Source organism: Triticum urartu, chromosome 4A (assembly GCF_056163025.1).
Source record: "Triticum urartu cultivar PI428250 chromosome 4A, HENAU_Tu73, whole genome shotgun sequence".
Lineage (NCBI taxonomy): Eukaryota > Viridiplantae > Streptophyta > Magnoliopsida > Poales > Poaceae > Triticum > Triticum urartu.
In genome coordinates this window covers 257,052,905-257,060,012 of record NC_141876.1, presented here as the reverse complement: position 1 = coordinate 257,060,012, position 7,108 = coordinate 257,052,905, and positions in this window count along the sequence as shown.

Sequence of the window (7,108 nt, the reverse complement as noted above, 5' to 3'; positions counted from 1 at the left end):
AATCCTATGGCTAAGTGAGGGTGATAAAGCCACATAGTCTAATTGCCTGGTTCGTTGCGCTAAACACCTCCTTCAAGGACCAATCTCTTGGATCAAGAGTGTTTAGGTTCCAACCCGAACACCCCCGTAATACCTATGTGGGGCTGAAGCCGATGACTGGCCAACTCTCAGATTTAATAAAACGGCCGCACAGGAGGCAAAATTTTAAACAAACACCAAGCATTATATTACATATCAGCTTTGTTTCATAATACAAGAAGAGATAACATGAATGTCTTCATTCAAAGATAATATATTTTGGACACTAGCCCTCTACAATGCGGGGTCCCTTCAGGACATCATTAAAATACCGCTCGGGCGTGCAGTGCTCCTTTCCCGCAAGCGGTCCCTCGGTCGCGAGCTTGACGGCGTCCATCTTCGCCAACTACACCTTGACATGGGCGAAGGCCATCTGCACACCTTCGATGCAGACCGACCACTTGATGGCCTCAAGCCGAGGGCAGGCATCGACTAGCCACTTCATGAGCCCGAAATAGCTGCTGGGTATGGCTTCGGCAGGCCACGGACGGATTATCAAATCCTTCATGGCCGATTCGGCCACCCTATGCAGTTCGGTCAGCTGTTTTAGCTTATCGCTAAAGGGCACCGGATGCTCTGGCGCAAGGTATTGCGACCAGAATAGCTTCTCCGTTGAGCTCCCCTCTTCGGCTCAGAAGAACTCTGCAGCATCAGTAACACTATGCGGCAGATCCGCAAATGCTCCTGGAGAACACCAAATCCGGGTCAGTAAGAGGTACCTTTTCTTCACATATTTGCTCTGCATAATAAAGGCCTTACCTCCCGTGATTTTCCTAGCCTCCTGGATTTCCTGGAGGGCGCCTTGGGCTTCAACCCGGGCCTCTTGTGCACTTTGGTGGGCCTTAGCAAGTTCGGACTCTTGGACCGCAATCTTGTGCTCCAAGGACTCGCATTTCTTTACGGCATCCTGGTGCTCCTGTTGGACCTCCCCGACCCTTGCCTCATGTTTTTCGTGGGTGGCTTGTTCCTTTGCCGCTCTCTTCTGGCCCTCGGCTAGCGCAATCTTGAGGGTCTCCACCTCGGTCGCAGCTCCTATGAAATATCATGATAACATGATCAACACAAACAATTCATATCTTTCTAGATCTGAATAGGCCATTGCATACCTTGCTTGTCCTCTAGTTGTTTTTTCACATGGCCGAGCTCTTCCTCGGCCCGCTCCAAACTTTGCTTCAGTTTGGAGACTTTAGCAGAATGGGAGGTCACAGCCAGCATCGACGCCTGCTTATTCACATAAACATGTATGGTTAGTCTCCTGCAAAAATTATTTGATCCTTTGTCCAGCTTCTCTTTTCGAGCACCGGACAGAGTCTCAGTGGCTACTGTCTATACTATGACATGCTTTTTGCATAATTACATCGCATACCTCAAAGCCTGTTAGAAGGTTGGTGCAGGCTTCGGTCAGTCCGCTCTTAGCGGACTGAACCCTCAAAACCACCGTACCCATGAGGATACGGTGTTCCTCAACAATGGAAGCACTTTACAGAGCTTCCAGTAAAGTATCTAGTACCTCTCGATGGATGATACGTCTCCAACGTATCTACTTTTCCAAACACCTTTGCCCTTGTTTTGGACTCTAACTTGCATGATTTGAATGGAACTAACCTGGACTGACGCTGTTTTCAGTAGAATTACCATGGTGTTATTTAAGTGCAGGAACAAACGTTCTCGAAATGACCTGAAACTTCACAGAGCGACTTTTCAAAAAATATGAAAAATACCTGCAAAAGATGAAGGCCAGGGGGCCCACCACCTCTCCACGAGGGTGGGGGCGCGCCTGCCCCCTAGGGCGCCCCCTACCTCATGGGCCCCCTATTGCCTCTCCGACTCCAACTCCAACTCCATATATTGAGTTTCGGGGAGAACAAAATCAGAGAGAAGAAATCATCGCGTTTTACGATACGGAGCTGCCGCCAAGCCCTAAAACCTCTCGGGAGGGCTGATCTGGAGTCTATTCGGGGATCCGAAGAGGGGAATCCGTCGCCATCGTCATCACCAACCATCCTCCATCACCAATTTCATGATGCTCACCACCGTGCGTGAGTAATTCCATTGTAGGCTTGCTGGACGGTGATGGGTTGGATGGGATCTATCATGTAATCGAGTTAGTTTTGTTAGGGTTTGATCCCTAGTGTTCACTATATTCTGAGATGGATGTTGCTATGACTTTGCTATGCTTAATGCTTGTCACTAGGGCCCGAGTGCCATGATTTCAGATCTGAACCTATTATGTTTTCATCAATATATGAGTGTTCTTGATCCTATCTTGCAAGTCTATAGTAACCTATTATGTGTTATGATCCGTTATCCTCGAAGTGACAATAATCGGGATACTTACCGGTGATGACCATAGTTTGAGGAGTTCATGTATTCACTATGTTTTAATGCTTTGTTCCGGTACTCTATTGAAAGGAGGCCTTAATATCCCTTAGTTTCCGTAAGGACCCCGCTGCCACGGGAGGGTAGGACAAAAGATGTCATGCAAGTTCTTTTCCATAAGCACGTATGACTATATTCGGAATACATGCCTACATTACATTGACGGACTGGAGCTAGTTCTGTGTCACCCTAGGTTATGATTGTTACATGCTGAACCGCATCCGGCATAATTCTCCATCACTGATCCATTGCCTACGAGCTTTCCATATATTGTTCTTCGCTTATTTACTTTCCCGTTTCTATTGCTATCATCACTACAAAATACAAAAAGCTTTACTTTTACTACTGTTACCTTTTGCTACCATTACCACTACTAGCATATTACTTTGCTACTAAATACTTTGGTGCTGATATTAAGTTTCCAGGTGTGGTTGAATTGACAACTCAGCTGCTAATACTTGAGTGTATTCTTTGGCTCCCCTTATGTCGAATCAATAAATTTGGGTTGAATACTTTACCCTCGAAAACTGTTGTGATCCCCTATACTTGTGGGTTATCAAGACTATTTTCTGGCGCCGTTGCCGGGGAGCATAGCTCTATTCTTTGAGTCACTTGGGATATATATCTAATTATCATTATGAAGAACTTGAGAGATCCAAAAACAAAGATCTATCCCTCAACTACGAGGGGAGGTAAGGAACTGCCATCTAGCTCTGCACTTGATTCACCTTCTGTTTTGAGTAAGCTTGCAACATCTACACCTGCTTTTGCTATTCATTCTGATATGTTGCATGTTATTGATGATGCCACTTCTGCTATGCATGATACTTATGATGAAACTACTTCTATGTTTGATACTACTGTGCCACTTGGTAAATTTCTTGATGAACAACTTGCTAGAGCTAGTTAGATTGAAAATATTGAATCTGATGATACTGATGAAAGTGATGATGAAGAATCACTTGTTATTCCTAAGGGTTATGTTTTTCATCAAGATGCTTCTTTAGCTATTTTAGCTTGCAAAAATAGAAATGAACTCAAAAGGTTATTAGCTAAATGGAGTGAGCAATCTCTAAATGCTAGAATGAAACCTGACCTTGCTTTTGCTACTTCACCTATCTTTGTTACTGATAAGGATTATGAATTATCTGTTGATCCTGATATAATTACTTTGGTTGAATCTGATCCTTTTCATGGTTATGAATCTGAAACTGTTGTGGCACATCTTACTAAATTGAATTATATAGCCACCATGTTCACCAAAGATGAGAGAACTCCCTACTTTTATGTCCTTAAAATATTTCTGTTCTCATTAAAGGGTGATGCACTGATGCTAAGACATGGTTTAATTCTCTTGATCCTGGTTGTGTGCGTAGTCCCCAGGATATGATTTATTACTTCTCTGCTAAATATTTCCCTGCTCATAAGAAAAAGCTGCTTTAAGGGATATATATATATATATATAATTTTGTGCAAATTGAAGAAGAGAGTCTCCCACAAGCTTGGGGGAGGCTTCTCCAATTACTTAATGGTTTGCCTGATCATCCTCTTAAGAAAAATGAAATACTTGATACCTTTTATAATGGACTAACAGATGCCTCCAGAGATGACCTGGATAGTTGTGTTGGTTCTGTTTTCAGGGAAAGAACACCGGATGAAGCTGAAATTCTATTGAATAATATGTTGACAAATGAAAATAATTGGACACCTCCGGAGCCAATTCCTGAGCCTATTCCTAAACCAACTCCGAAGAAGAGGGGTATTCTATTTCTTAGTCCTGAAGATATGCAAGAGGCAAAGAAATCTATGAAAGAAAAAGGTATTAAAGCTAAAGATGTTAAGAATTTACCTCCTATTGAAGAAATATGTGGTCTTAATTTACCGCCTGTTGAAGAAACATATAATCTTAATCCATTATCTATTTAAGAAACTCATGGTCTTGATAACCTGACACAGGTAGTAAAGGTAAATTCTCTCTACAGATATGATAAAGCTGAAATCCCATTTACTATATTTGCTAGCCCATGCTTAGATGAGTTTGATAAATTTATGGCTAAGCAAGAAGACTTTAATGCTTATTTTGGTAGACAATTGAAATACAATTCAAATATGCTTGAACACTTGGGTGATTACATGGCTAACGTTGAAGGTGAACATAAACTTATTAGTAAACATGCTTTTATGGTTACCACTCAAGTAGAACAAGTACTTAAAGCTCAAAATGATTTGCTCAATGAATTGAATAGTAAAGATAATGATAATGCTTTTAGAGTGGCTACTAGAACTGGTAGAATGACTCAGGAACCTTTGTATCCTGAAGGCCATCCTAAGAGAATTGAGCAAGATTCTCAGTGAAATAATATAGATGTACCTAATTCTTATAAAAAGAAGAGAAAGAAAAATGATAGGACTTTGCATGGTTCTAGTGATCCTATTACTGAAACACCTAAGAATCCAAATGATATTTCTATTTCTGATGCTGAAACTCAATCTGGTAATTAACCTGAAACTAGTGATGATGTTAATAATAATGTTCATGATGATGCTCAACCTAGTAATGATAATGACATAGAAATTGAACCTGTTGTTGATCTTGATAGCCCACAATCAAAGAATCAACGTTATGATAAGAAAGACTTTGTTGCTAGGAAACATGGTAAAGAAAGAGAACCATGGGTTCAGAAACCCATGCCTTTTCCTCCCAAACCATCCAAGAAAAAGGATGATGAGGATTTTGAGCGCTTTGCTGAAATGATTAGACCTATCTTTTTGTGTATGCGATTAACTGATATGCTCAAAACCAATCATTATGCTAAGTACATGAAAGATATTATTACAAATAAAAGAAAGATACCGGAAGCTGAAATTTCCACCATGCTTGCTAATTATACTTTAAGGGTGGAATACAAAAGAAACTTGGAGATCCAGGACTACCCACTATACCATCCTCTATTAAAAGAAATTATGTTAAAACTTCTTTATGTGATCTTGGAGCTAGTGTTAGTGTTGTGCCTCTCTCTTTATATCATAGACTTGATTTGAATAAGTTGACACCTACTGAAATATCTTTGCAAATGGCTGATAAATCAACTGCTATACCTGTCGATATTTGTGAGGATGTGCCTGTTGTAGTTGCAAACGTTACTATTTTAAAGGACTTTGTTATTCTTGATATTCCCGAGGACGATAGTATGTCTATTGTTCTTGGAAGACCCTTTTTGAATACTACAGGGGCTGTTATTGATTGCACTAAAGGCAATGTCACTTTTCATGTTAATGGTAATGAGCATACGGTACACTTTCCGAGGAAACAACCACAAGTTCACAGTAACAATTCTATTGGAAAAATTCCATCCATTATATTTGGAGGTTTTGAATTTCCTCTTCCTACTGACAAGAAGAAATATGATATTCTTATTATTGGGGATGTGCATATCCCCGTTGAGGTAACATAGTGTTATTCAAAATTTCTCCAGTTCCATGTTATTCGGAATGAGTTCGTTAACAAGACTTGATCAACCTTGTTAGTGGATTCCTTTTGATGATCATAAGATGGATGAAACTAGAAGGCACAACCTTCTGTACCCCACTTTTACTTTATGTTATTTATATTAAATAAAATAAAAATAAATATTTTTCTGTCTGTTATCTGATTGTCTGTGCAATATGAAAATACCCTGGAAATAAAAGTTCTCCAAATGCCCTAAAATTTAAATATGATTTTTTCTAGAATATTTGAGAATATTTGGCACTCAGAACACAACAGGGGGTCAACCACCTACCCACGAGGGTGGAGGGCGCGCCCTACCCCCCTGGATGTGCCCTCCTGCCTCGTGGGCCCACGGTGGCCCTCATCCACTTATCCTTTCACCCATACACTCCTTCTTCCTCCCCCAAACATGAATAACCAGCTCAAACCCGAGTCCAAGCTCGTTTTGCTGCCATTTTCGATCTCCTTGCTCAAAGCACCTCTCACGAAACTGCTTGGGGAGATTGTTCCTTGGTATGTGACTCCTCCATTGGTCCAATTAGTTTTTGTTCTAGTGCTTTATTCATTGCAAATTTTTGCTCCTTAGGTGACCCTGTTCTTGAGCTTGCATGTCAAATTTATATGGTCAAAAGTAGTTTTGATGCATGATGTAGGCTATAGGCAATTGTAGGAGTGGTCGCTATCAATATTATTGAGTTTGGTTTACTTTTATTTTGGAGTTACTAAAAAATTTCAGAATTTTTCAGAGGAAGAGATATGCTTAGGAAAATGTTCCAAGGTGGTTCTTCAAGGAAGCAAGGACCCAGGCTTGCAATGCATGATGCTGATGACGAGCCACCAAGAGACGCTCCAGTGCATCCTTGTGAATGCCCTTCCGAGAACTTTATGGATCAAGCAGGAATTAAGAATTCAACGCATATTTGCGTAATGCTGATCTCGTGAGCTTCGAGGAAGAGAAGTGCAGCCAGTATCATAACCTCACCAATACCTTTGTGATGAGGTTTGAATTTTCAACTTCACGTAATTCTTCAACTGTCCTGTTTGATCTTTATGATAATTCTTACACTATGGACTTAGAGGATTTTACCACTGCTTGCAAACTTCCACAATGGGGTAGTATAAGGGATCCTCGCAAATCTGAATTTAGGTATTTTCTTGCTA